This window comes from Silurus meridionalis, chromosome 8 (genome assembly GCF_014805685.1).
Source record: "Silurus meridionalis isolate SWU-2019-XX chromosome 8, ASM1480568v1, whole genome shotgun sequence".
NCBI lineage: Eukaryota > Metazoa > Chordata > Actinopteri > Siluriformes > Siluridae > Silurus > Silurus meridionalis.
This window is the reverse complement of record NC_060891.1, coordinates 9,327,288-9,340,939: the sequence shown is the minus strand read 5'-3', so window position 1 is coordinate 9,340,939 and position 13,652 is coordinate 9,327,288. Positions and strand designations below refer to the sequence as shown.

The 13,652-nt window shown below is 38.9% G+C and overlaps 2 protein-coding genes and 1 non-coding gene across 3 annotated transcripts in view; 2 read left to right on the top strand and 1 right to left on the bottom strand.

The window, feature by feature from the left end:
* LOC124390066 (polyadenylate-binding protein 1-like 2) overlaps positions 1-13,652 on the top strand; it is a gene marked incomplete at its 3' end in the record, with an annotated part of 369,871 nt that overhangs the window by 28,895 nt on the left and 327,324 nt on the right. The window lies entirely within an intron of this gene.
* The window catches only part of LOC124389743, a 379,509-nt gene that overhangs the window by 185,336 nt on the left and 180,521 nt on the right, over positions 1-13,652 (top strand). The window lies entirely within an intron of this gene.
* On the bottom strand, positions 5,139-5,249 carry trnal-uaa. Its single transcript has 2 exons — positions 5,212-5,249; positions 5,139-5,184 (listed from the first exon to the last, which is right to left on the bottom strand). It is a non-coding gene; the product is annotated as a tRNA-Leu (tRNA).

The following is a 13,652-nucleotide window of genomic DNA, read 5'->3' as shown; positions in this document are numbered from 1 at the left end:
TTAGTTGGTTAAAGTTCCTGTCTAGTAAACAGGCTATGCTGGGTTCGAATCCCAGCAGTGCCTGGTGTAGCTGTCCTTCGCTGCTTCCACTTGAGTGCCTTCCAGCTTTTTCTTTATAGCTTGAGATTTAACATTGCAAGTGGATAAGATGGTTTCTCTGGAGCACTGAATGGTGAATTGCAGGCTTTGCTCTGACTCTTTTAAAAGCTTAATAGTATTTGTAAGTAAATGAAAAAACTGTTCTTTTAAACAAACTACGAGCCAGCCATTAAGATGAACAGTTATAAGATAGCAAAATAGGGTTGCTGAGTCGTTGTGCTTTACCACTTGTCTCTCTAGTAACTTTCATTGAACACCAGATAGATTGAAAAGCTGTACTTCATGTGGCATGTCTGTGCTTCTCGTACTAAACCGAAATGCTTTGCTGGACGCAGTTTTCAAATAAAGCTTCACATGGTTCTACTCATTTGACCAAAAGGTTGACACCATGACATTATATATTCATTCATTTTTAAATGTTAGTAGTGCCCCCTGTTGGGAAGAGGTTAAAATTGCGTTTTTTACTGTTCCTATACAGTTTTCTATTGAGTTTTCTATGGCGTTTAATAGTGTGTGTGTGTGTGTGTGTGTGTGTAAGAGAGAGGGTGACCTTTGCTCACTGACTCTTGATGTGTCTGAAAATATGGACCTCAGCTCTCAGAACTACAAAAAGTCTACATGGAGTAAACAAAACAAGGTAAGCGTATTTATGCACCTGCTGCCTTTTCTTGATGAGAAGTATAGACTAAACAAAAACAAAGTATTGTCATTTGACAATAAAAAGAGCAGCAAGAAACATGAGAAGAGCCTTCACTACTGAAGAGGTTTTGGATTAAATTATGCATCCTGACCCCAGCGAGCTGCAGGATTCATCTCCTTCAGACAGCACTGACTTATGAAAATCGGGTCTAGATTTTGTGGCAGCATCCTCATCCTCAACATTGACGACTGAAAGTGAGGAGGATTCTGAGGATCCTGGATCGGGTTGGATCGGAAGAAATGGCCAGGAATGGTTTCCGGCTAATGCAGAGACGACTCCTTTTATCCAGCCTGCTCGAGGTGTGACTTCAGGGCCAACACAATATGCAATAGTGAGGGTAGAGGATCTGAAATCTGCATTTCAGCTGTTTTTTACTGGAGAGATGATGAAATTAATAGTTAGCATGACCAACCTCTATGGGCGGGGCTCTGTTTTGATAAGATGAACAGAGCAGCTCGGCAAAGAAGAGACACGTTAGCCCCAATCAGAACCCTATGGGATATGTGGGCTCATCGACTCCTGGCAAAAACGTGACTGTGGATAAACAGCTTGTGGCCATTAAAGGACGCTGCCAATTTCGCCAATATATGCCAAAAAAACCCAGCCAAATATGGACTAAACCTATGGATAACTGCTGATGTCGCCACACCTTATGCCTGGAGATGTTTACCTTATCTAAGAAAGACCGGGGATGCTGCAGAGGTGGGAAAGGGCATGCGAGTTGTCAGCGAGATGACTGAGGGACTCCAGGGAGTCACTGTCACTTGTGACAACTTCTTTACCACTTATCCACTTGCACAGGAGCTTCTGAAAAAGAAAATAGCCCTAGTTGTTACAATCAGAAAAAATAAACCTGAGCTGCAGGTTAGAGGAAGACCTGTCCTCTCCTCCATCTTCGCTTTTACCAGCAACACGACGGCTGGTAATTACATTGCCAAACGGGGGAGGAGTGTGATTCTCTTGACTACAAGGCACCGTAAAGCAGCAGTGACGGAGGGACCAAAATGCAAATTTGACTGACTTCAACCACTAGACAAGGTATGAGCCACGTCCTATTTCAGATCATTTTTGCTGAATTCATGTGCTTGTTAGAGATAGATTTAGGAGATACAGTTTGTGTTTGCATGTACAGTATGTTTGCATGATTATTCTCTATGTGCAACTTTAGAATGAAGCTTTTAGTTTTAGAAAAAGTATAGATGAAGTCTGTACTTATTGTTTTCTTGTTCTTGTATCTTTGTAGGTTGTCGGCACCTACAGCGTAGAAGAAAAACAAATTGGTGGCCACAAACATTATTTTTTAACATGGTGGACATATCTGCTTATAATGTCATTTTTACAGCCATTGATCCCTCCTGGAACCACCAAAAGCACTACAGGAGGAGGCTTGTTTTAGAGGAGCTGGGCAACTTAATAGCGTCTGCAGCAATTGTAAAGAGACAGCACTTCCCCTGTGCACCAATTGCTGCTGCACTTGTGAAAGAGCTACAGTCCTCTGTAGCTGCCCCTCAGACACCAGCAAGCACCTGCAGCGTAGCAGTTCAGAGGGAAACATGTAAGTGCTGCAGAAAACTAACAATCTGCACTTGCATTGCCTGTGGTGGATTTACTTGTAAAAATCACAAAGTGATTTGCTGCAAGGAATGCTGGCAAAACTAGACACACACACACACACACACACACACACACACACACACACCAAAAATACACGTCTATATGTGATTTAGTTCTTCATCTATCCTCTCCATCCATCTATTTACACTTTTGTTCTTTTTATTTTTTAGTTTGAAGGATGTTGTTGCATTTTGTTGTTGTTGCAAAAAATTATGTTCATAAATCTGATGTGGAGCAGATTTTTTACAGAAAAAAAAATAAAACATGTATCAGTGAAGGATACATCAAGGTCAGTAAACAAAGGTCACCTTCTTTCTCTCTCTCTTACGCAAACACACACATACTAGAAAACTTCATAGGAAAACCGGAAACTACGCTTTATACCCACAGCATTTCATGGTCTCGTGGCGCCACCTAGTAGTCAACAGTAAAAACCGCAATTTTAACCTCCTCCCATCAGGAAACACTTCTAACTTTTAAAAACGCATGCATATATAATGTCATTGTGGCGCAATTAAAAAATGTCGTTATAATGAGAGTGAATGGGGAAAAATCTGCCAATATGAAAAAATGATTATGAAAATAATTCAAGCTGATGCTGCAAAAAACTAACCATGCATAAAAGTCAGATTTGTTTATAATCTTTGACACATTCAAGACTGATAAATGGTGTAAAAAAAAAAAAAATCCAGTCCACAATTCATTTTTTATATTAAAATTAAGTAATTTTGTGTGTTTTTCCCCATATATATGATGTCACTAATCAAATTGCCAATTAAAAAAAAATCCTGAATTAAAAAAAATAATAATTTTGTAGTTTTGATCAGAACTGGGGTTGATTAACAGATTTAAATGAAAAAAAGTATAAAATAATATTGATCTGATATATTTTTACAGCGCTTAAAATTGGTGAACTTCAAAAGCCAGAACAACAAATGTGGAAATACTTTTTCAAAGAGAAACTGCTGATGTAGCAAAATATATGTCAAAGTAAGTTTTTCACCAAGAATCATTCTATTAGCTGAAACACATGGAAAGATATGAGCGGAAGAATAATAATCAGGTGGCTGAGAAAAAAGGCAGAATATATAGTTTCGAATAAAATAGAATAAAATAGTTTGAGTTCCACTTCTAGGTGTCAAGTTCTTTATTTAAACACGATCCCCAGAACATAACATAGAACCTTACACCTTACAATCATAGTTTCTCCTCTTTCTTTCTGCCATCTTTTTTGCAGTCTGTCTGGTGATTTCCAATGCTTCCTGCATTTTTGTCTCCATCTCTTTACATACTCCATATAAACAATGGTTTCTGTTTTCGGTGTCAAGCTGAACAGTAGATCAACCGATAATCTCAGGGACCTCCCAAACAGGAAGTAGAATGGTAAAAATCCTGTAAGCCCAAACTCAGATTGCTGGTAAATTCCTTCTTGAACATCTTCACCCCACTGGTCACCTGGGCTGAGTAGGAGGTGAATGGCACTGAAGCCTGCTGTTGTCACTGGAAGCCAACTCACTGCATTCATCCCATCGGTGCCTCCAAAATGTAGTGCCCTCACCACTTAATGCACACTTTCACCCATTCAACCTCCATTTCCAGTGTTTTTTTAAGTAAGTTTCAGAGAACTTATAACAGTAATGTTTATAACAGTAAACACATTTATATGCATTATATATACTCACATAATCTAAACACGACTTAACTGTTACAATCATTTTTATGTGCACATTATAACACATTATTAGCTCTTTGGGATGCTATCTGCATTTTTTAAATACAGGAATGTATATGAAACTTCCTTTAATCAACTCCAGCTTTTAGAACACCCATTTTAAACTGATAAACCATTTACACAATTACATTTATCACAAATATATGTTATATTTGTATTTCACCCAAATACATTGTATCATAGTCACTGACTATGAGACCTTGTTGCCTTCATCATTAGCATGGAATGTGTGATTAGCACACGTGGTGCACATACTGAACTCACTTCATACTATTAAACATCCAAAAACAACAACTTATTCACCCTTTAAAGAATAGCATTTGCATCTCTCGTGACTTTGACACATTATGAATGCATTTACATGAATTTCATACCTGATGAGGAGATGAAAATGATACACAGGACACGCGAGCTGCTGCTTCACCATCAGAGTCTGTCATTTCTGAGCAGCGCCCCCTATCCGCAAACAGGTGAACTCTTCCCAAGGAAGAACAATCAATCAATCAATCAATCAATCAATCAGTGTATCGTTCAAGGCTGAGCAGGGAACATTGATCATTACAGATAAGACACTATACAGTGCATTTGAAGAAAACATTTACTTGTTTTAAGTTCAGTGTTGGCTAACAATACCTGTGGCAGTCGTTGGTAACCCGGTCTCGACTGATCCAGTATGAAATTCTGATTCATGTTCCATATTTGATTTGTCACGTTTACGCTGGATACCCTTCCTAACGCAACCCTCCATATTTATCCAGGTTTGGGACCGGCACTAAGAGTACAACCATAATGGCTGGGTTTTTCCTATCGATCTATTGATCTGTCTAATTTATATATCCATCTGCCTGCTTGTCTGTATTAACAGTTTTTTTCTGTCTGTTTTTCCCACTATTAGGTTACCATCTATTCGTTTAATCTGTATGTCTGTGTTTGAAAGACAAATGTGAATAATTATTTTATTATTGTTTTGATTTCTGATAAAAATAAAGTTACTGTCAGAAGTGGGATTCGAACCCACGTCTCCATGTGGAGACCAGAACACTCAGTTTCCCAGAAGGTGTAGAACCTTAAGTCTGGCGCCTTAGACCGCTCGGCCATCCTGACATGCAAAACATACATTTCTTATCCCCTCAGTGGCTGATAAAACTATTTTTACAAATTTCTGTCTACTTATTTTATCTTACCTATCCTATTTGTGTTTCTTATCCACCTATGTCAGTCTTATCTGTTTTTCTGTCTGAATGCATATATGTATGCTCATCTTTTCTATTGATCTATTGATCTATCAAATTTATATATGTCTATCTGTCTGTCTGGCTATCTGGCTATCTATCCGGCCATCTATTTGACTGCCTTTTTGTCTTTATCTATCTGTCTGTCAGTCTTATACTTTTTTCTTAATGCCTATCTGACTGCTTGTCTTTCATATTTACCATGCTGTCTGTCTGTCTGTCTGTCTGTCTGTCCATCTATCCATCCATCCATCCATCCATCCATGCTATTGATATTGAAAGAACATGACAGAAAACTATTTAACATGTTGACTCGATTCTACGGTTTGCTTGGATTATGCTCAAGTCTTCTGTTGCTTGTTTAATACTGAAATATTCTGGTAAAATTTCATTGAATATCGAAGACTCATCCAAATACTTGAGCATTTCTTTGGAAGAAAATACTTAAAACCTCGCTGTAACACACCAGTCTATCTTTCATTTGACATCACTGTCTTGAACACTTGTTTTGTTACCATGATAGCTGAGCATGGTCTTTCATTTGAAAAGAAATCTGGTTCCAGGAATGGCACAAAAGTGTGCAACTGTGTGGCTAAATCTGTGTGTAAATAAAGTGCAAAGGAAAAAAAGCAATGTCTTATCTGCTAGTATCCTCAGATTCCTTATTTGTTTGTTTCTATAGTGGCTTTTTAACTTGAGAGATGGATCATTGATGAACCATGACACTCTCATATTTACAGTGTGTAAAAGAAAAAGTGTCACATAAAAGTAATTCAGTGTATTGCATAATGTGAACAAGTGAAAAAAAACAGATTTCACAAAAATGCTGTAGAGTACACTGAGCTGCATAATCCAATCCTTTATTGTTTTCTGGAAATAAGATTAGTACTTGTTTTTGGACCTATCTGGTTGTTCAGAGAAATAAACACAAATCATTACTTTTTGACTAAAAAAGGCTTAACTTGAAAAACTGTGTGCAGTGTAGCATAATCTTTGTATTCTATTTGACAAGAGCTTGTGAGACTGTTTAACATATAGCTAAAACGAGCACCTTTTGACTAACATTTACAGCGACCCTCGTTCTCGATGGGTCTAGTCTTTAGATTCACTGATTAACATCTGCAGTATTAACGGAAGGCAATCTACTGTATTTTACCAAAATTGTAAAGAGGCTCCAAAGAGACTGAAGCCTTAAGCCAACACCTTAGACCGCTCGGCCACGCTACCATCAGCTAAAATGGGATGAACCAAAAGACTTTTGCTCGAGAACAACGTGATACAAAAACACACAACAGGCTGTGCAGAATTGGTAGTCCATTGCATTGCCTTCTGATTGTCCATGATCATGAACATATAATAACAGGATTCAGACACAAGTTTTATTGCCATTTTTGCAAAAAAATGCCATCTTTGCAAAATAAACAGCAACAAAAACAACTTTGGAAATTCCTCTAAAGGTAGCGGCACACTTGCATCTTCTGCCAATGGTAAATTTTGGTTTGTTGTTTTAGCTGGCCTCTTGAGCGTGGACAGCAAGAAAGTGGGGGGCACAATCCCTAGGGAAGCCTTTGGAGGCAAGAAGTCCCAATACTTAAAACCTCACAGCTTCAGAAATTCCTCTAAACAGTCAAGTATGGCTTTACTGAGAAGCATTATATCCTGAAGCCTTGTGATAGAAATCGCAAAAGAGCCAGAAGTTGTTGCAAATCGGCGACTAAGATACAACCTTGCGACGAGGGTGGGACTCAATAGATTAGCACAATGGATTAGTGCAACCCAGATGAGGATGGGTTTCCTCTTGAGTCTGGTTCCTCTCAAGGTTTCTTCCTTTGCCATCTCGGGGAGTTTTTCCTTGCCACAGTTGCTCATCGGGGACAAACATACTTACAAAGAACATATTTACATTTAATCACCACATTATCTGTGTAAAGCTGCTTTGAGACAATGTTCATTGTTAAAAGCGCAATACAAATAAAAATGAATTGAATTGAATTGAATTGAATTGAAAAATTGAATTGAATTAGCTTTTTAACTTTTTTTTTTTTTATTGAGAATACATTTCCAAGTAAAAATACATCAGGTTCAAATCCTCTCCACCTCCCAGAGCATTAAAATCACAATTATTTTTTTATTATTTTTATTTTGTTTAAATTACATTCTTAAACCTGAATCTTCTAAAACCTTGGTGACTTCTTTCGTACAAACTTTGTAAAATGTATCTATATTTCTATCTTCTTTAAAATAATAAAACAAGCATTTAACATACCTTTTAAATTTCCTTTTAAAAACAAACCAGACATCCATTAAAAATTTTTCTCTTTCTGCAACCACCCGTCTTTCCCATATTGCACTTTTTATCAACATTACAAGTATATTCAGAAGTCTTTTGTTTTTACTTTTCCTCTCAAAGCTCAGCATCATCACCTCATTCCATATCATCATCATCTTCCCCTCTCACTTTTACAATAATTCTTTTACATTTCCCATTAAAATACACAAATTTTATCCTTCTTGATTAAATCATATTTATTTTCTATTTCTTGTCTGCCAAAATCCTCCATTGCCTCCTCTATTATGTCCACAATGTATTGTGTTGGTAAAAACCCCTCTTTGAATTCATATTCAAAGTGACTTTCTGATGATGACTTTCAAATGACTTTCTGACCAACAGACCCCAGCAGGTTCAATCTGGCTCCAACACCATCACACTCAACACTGGTGTACCACAGGGCTGTGTGCTATCTCCATTATCAAGTTTGCAGATGACACTTCGTGATCGGTCTCATCACCAACAATGATGAGACTGCCTACAGGGAGGAGATCCAGCACCTAGCCACATGGTGCAAAAACAATAACCTGCTCCTTAACACCTCCAAGACAAAGGAGCTTATTGTGGACTTCAGAAAAGAGACAAGAGGCACACATGACACCACCCACATCAATGGGATGGCTGTTAAGCACGTCTCCAGTTTCAAGTTCCTGGGGATCCACATATCGGTAGGCATTTTAGGTGCCTCCGGACCAGGACCAGCTGACTATAGAACAGCTTTTTTCCTAGAGCTGTCTCTTTACTAAACTCTGCCCCTCGCTGATCCTACTGCCTTTCATACACTGCTACATTTCCCCCCACACACCTCACACTTCGTTATTTCGCTAATGGACTGTCTACACAAAAACTTACACTCACTTGGACACTTGCTTATTTTTCACCTCACACTTTGTTATTGCACTAATGGACTGTTTACACAAAACTATGCTCATTTGCACACTTACTCTTCTTTGCCTTGCTGCTTACCATTACCTAATTACCATTGTATATAAACCTGTTTTCTGTTTACAATAATAGCAATATATTATGTTCACCGTTTACATCCTTCTGTAAATGTTTGTTTATAGTAATAAGCATCTGTATATCATGTTCATAGTACATATATATTCATCTGTATATTATATTCATAGTACATATATATTCATCTGTATATTATATTCATAGTACATATACATCTGTAAATTACTGTTTATAGTCCTATAATACCATTCTATTTAAATTATGTAAATAATTCAATTCAATTCATTTTTATTTGTATAGCGCTTTTAACAATGAACATTGTCTCAAAGCAGCTTTACACAGATAATGTGGTGATTAAACATAAATATGTTCTTTGTAAGTATGTTTGTCCCTGATGAGCAACTGTGGCAAGGAAAAACTCCCCGAGATGGCATAAGGAAGAAACCTTGAGAGGAACCAGACTCAAGAGGAACCCATCCTCATCTGGGTTGCACCAAATGTCCATTTGAAGCAGATATACAATGTTGTGGGGTACAGTGATGATGATCAGAAGCAAACTGCACTCCGAGTCAGTGCAGCAGACCGCCGACACCAACTACAGTCCAATCCGTCCTCAAAGCACCCGTTCTACTCCGGAATTAAGAGACCGTCCCGAGCTGCACAGAAGTGTGAAGATCCAAGGAGGGAGAGGGCAGGAACAGTGGTCACTGGAGCCTCAGGAGCATGTTTAACTCGACCGAGAGAGAGAGAGAGAGAGAGAGAGAGAGAGAGAGAGGGTGACGGGAAGAGAAGGATATGGATTATTAAGTGTAACTATTGGTGTATGAAAGTTAATGTCACTGTGCAGTTTGGACTCCGGCAAGACTCGCTATGGCAGCATAACTAAAAGGGAGAACCAGAAGGTAACACAGACATGAGGGATCTCTGGGATGAGGCGACCCACCACACCACCGTCAACAAACCTGAGTGAGCGTGTGAATGTGAGGGACGACAGCATACAAATATACCAGTTCACCAAACACTCTATATCCATGTTCCTCAGATCTGAGCCTTTACCTAAGAGAAATCTACTGATAAAAGGCTTGACTAAATAAATACGTTTTCAACCTCGACTTGAACACTGAGACTGTGTCTGAGTCCCGAACACTGATTGGAAGGCTGTTCCATAACTGTGGGGCTTTATAAGAGAAAGATCTGCCCCCTGCTGTAGTCTTCATTATTTGAGGAACCAACAGATAGCCAGCACCTTTTGATCTAAGTAGGCGTGGAGGATCATACTGGTACAGAAGTTCACTCAGATACTGCGGTGCGAAACCGTTAAGTGCTTTATCGTCAGTAGTAATATTTTATAGTCAATGCGAGATTTGATTGGGAGCCAGTGTAGACTGATTAAAACAGGGGTGATGTGGTCATATTTCCTAGATCTAGTGAGGACCCTTGCTGCTGCATTCTGGACTAACTGAAGCTTATTTATGCACTTACTGCACACCCAGACAGTAAGCGTTACAGTAGTCTAATCTAGAAGTAACAAAAGCATGAACCAGTTTTTCTGCATCCTGTAACGACATCATATTTCTAATCTTAGCAATATTTCTAAGGTGAAAGAAGGCGATTCTGGTGATATTATTCACGTGAGACTCAAAGGAAAGACTCGGGTCAATAATCACACCAAGGTCTTTGACAGCCGTACATGCTGAAACAGAAACACCATCCAGAGATGCTATGTAATCGGAAAGTTTACTTCTAGCTGCATGTGGTCCTAGTAAAAGTACTTCCGTCTTATCTGAGTTGAGCAGAAAGTTATTAAGCATCCACTGTCTAATGTCCTTTACACACTTCTCAACATTGTTAAGCTGATCTCTCTCATCTGGCTTTGCTGAAATATACAGCTGTGTGTCATCAGCATAGCAATGGAAGCGAATCCCATGTTTATGAATAATTTCACCAAGAGGCAGCATATATAAAGAGAAAAGCAGTGGGCCTAAGACAGATCCTTGAGGAACACCAAACTTTACCTCATAGAGCGTGGAGAACTCACCATTTACATCCTTCTGTAAATGTTTGTTTATAGTAATAAGCATCTGTATATCATGTTCATAGTACATATACATCTGTAAATTACTGTTTATAGTCCTATAATACCATTCTATTTAAATTATGTAAATAATTCAATTCAATTCATTTTTATTTGTATAGCGCTTTTAACAATGAACATTGTCTCAAGCAAACTGCACTCCGAGTCAGTGCAGCAGACCGCCGACACCAACTACAGTCAATCCGTCCTCAAAGCACCCGTTCTACTCCGGAATTAAGAGACCGTCCCGAGCTGCACAGAAGTGTGAAGATCCAAGGAGGGAGAGGGGCAGGAACAGTGGTCACTGGAGCCTCAGGAGCATGTTTAACTCGACCGAAAGAGAGAGAGAGAGAGAGAGAGAGAGAGAGAGAGAGAGAGGGTGACGGAAGAGAAGGATATGGATTATTAAGTGTAACTATTGGTGTATGAAAGTTAATGTCACTGTGCAGTTTGGACTCCGGCAAGACTCGCTATGGCAGCATAACTAAAAGGGAGAACCAGAAGGTAACACAGACATGAGGGATCTCTGGGATAAGAGACGACCCACCACACCACCGTCAACAAACCTGAGTGAGCGTGTGAATGTGAGGGGCGACAGCATACAAATATACCAGTTCACCAAACACTCTATATCCATGTTCCTCAGATCTGAGCCTTTACCTAAGAGAAATCTACTGATAAAAGGCTTGACTAAATAAATACGTTTTCAACCTCGACTTGAACACTGAGACTGTGTCTGAGTCCCGAACACTGATTGGAAGGCTGTTCCATAACTGTGGGGCTTTATAAGAGAAAGATCTGCCCCTGCTGTAGTCTTCATTATTTGAGGAACCAACAGATAGCCAGCACCTTTTGATCTAAGTAGGCGTGGAGGATCATACTGGTACAGAAGTTCACTCAGATACTGCGGTGCGAAACCGTTAAGTGCTTTATCGTCAGTAGTAATATTTTATAGTCAATGCGAGATTTGATTGGGAGCCAGTGTAGACTGATTAAAACAGGGGTGATGTGGTCATATTTCCTAGATCTAGTGAGGACCCTTGCTGCTGCATTCTGGACTAACTGAAGCTTATTTATGCACTTACTGCACACCCAGACAGTAAAGCGTTACAGTAGTCTAATCTAGAAGTAACAAAAGCATGAACCAGTTTTTCTGCATCCTGTAACGACATCATATTTCTAATCTTAGCAATATTTCTAAGGTGAAAGAAGGCGATTCTGGTGATATTATTCACGTGAGACTCAAAGGAAAGACTCGGGTCAATAATCACACCAAGGTCTTTGACAGCCGTACATGCTGAAACAGAAACACCATCCAGAGATGCTATGTAATCGGAAAGTTTACTTCTAGCTGCATGTGGTCCTAGTAAAAGTACTTCCGTCTTATCTGAGTTGAGCAGAAGAAAGTTATTAAGCATCCACTGTCTAATGTCCTTTACACACTTCTCAACATTGTTAAGCTGATCTCTCTCATCTGGCTTTGCTGAAATATACAGCTGTGTGTCATCAGCATAGCAATGGAAGCGAATCCCATGTTTATGAATAATTTCACCAAGAGGCAGCATATATAAAGAGAAAAGCAGTGGGCCTAAGACAGATCCTTGAGGAACACCAAACTTTACCTCATAGAGCGTGGAGAACTCACCATTTACATCCACAAACTGATAGCGATCAGTCAAATAAGACCTGAGCCAAGAGAGAGCTGTTCCTTTATTCCTACAACATTCTCAAGTCTAGCAAGCAGTATAGTGTGATCAATGGTGTCAAAAGCTGCACTAAGGTCGAGCAAAACAAGTAAGGAGACAAAACCCTGATCAGAGGCCAATAACAGGTCATTTACCACCTTAACTAGCGCCGTCTCTGTGCTATGATGAGGCCGAAATCCTGACTGATACATTTCAAAAATGTTATTCATAAGCAGATGTGAGCATAACTGCTGTGCTACAACCTTTTCTAAAATTTTGGATATAAAGGGGAGATTTGATATCGGTCTGTAGTTGGACAACTGACATGGGTCAAGGTCAGGTTTCTTAATAAGGGGGTGGATAACTGCCAGTTTGAAGGATTTGGTACATAACCAGTGCTAATGGAAGAGTTAATTATTTTTAAAACAGGTTTGATTACCTCTGGAGCTATCTGTTTAAAGAAACTAGTAGGCAAGGGATCGAGAATACAGGTTGATGATTTTGATGAGGAGATTAATGAAATTAAGTCACTCTCATGAATAGTAGTGAAGCTTTGTAATTGATTGTCTGCTATAATGACACTGCTGTCTACAGGGTTACTTGTAAAATAATTTGGATTTATATTAACCGCCTGGATTTCTTGCCTGATGTTTTCAATTTTATTATTAAAAAAGTTCATGAAATCATTACTACCTATTGATGGTGTGCATGTTAGCGCAGTGCTTTTATTCCTGTTAATTTTGCTACCGTGCTGAATAAAAATCTAGGATTATGCTTGTTATTTTCTATGAGGGTGGAGAAATATGATGATCTGGCAGCACTAAGAGATTTTCTATAATTTAGGAGGCTCTCCTTCCATGCTATTTGAAATACTGTTAATTTTGTTTGACGCCATTTACGTTCTAGTTTTCGAGTGTTCTGTTTTAAGGTGCGCGTATGATCATTATACCACTGTGCTAATTTTTCTCCCTGATCATTTTGGTCTTAAGGGAGCTACATCATCTAGAGTGTAACGTAACGTTGTTTCTAGATGTTCAGTGGCCCAGTCGAGCTCTGCGGGTCTGACGGAGATCTATCTAATATCGTAATATCGGGAAGATTATTAATAAAATGCGCTGCTGTAGCTGACGTGAAAGTACGCTTAACACGGTAACATGGTGATGTCGAAATGCAATGACTGAGGCAAATTTTAAACGAGATTAGATAATGGTCTGAAATAGCTTCAGA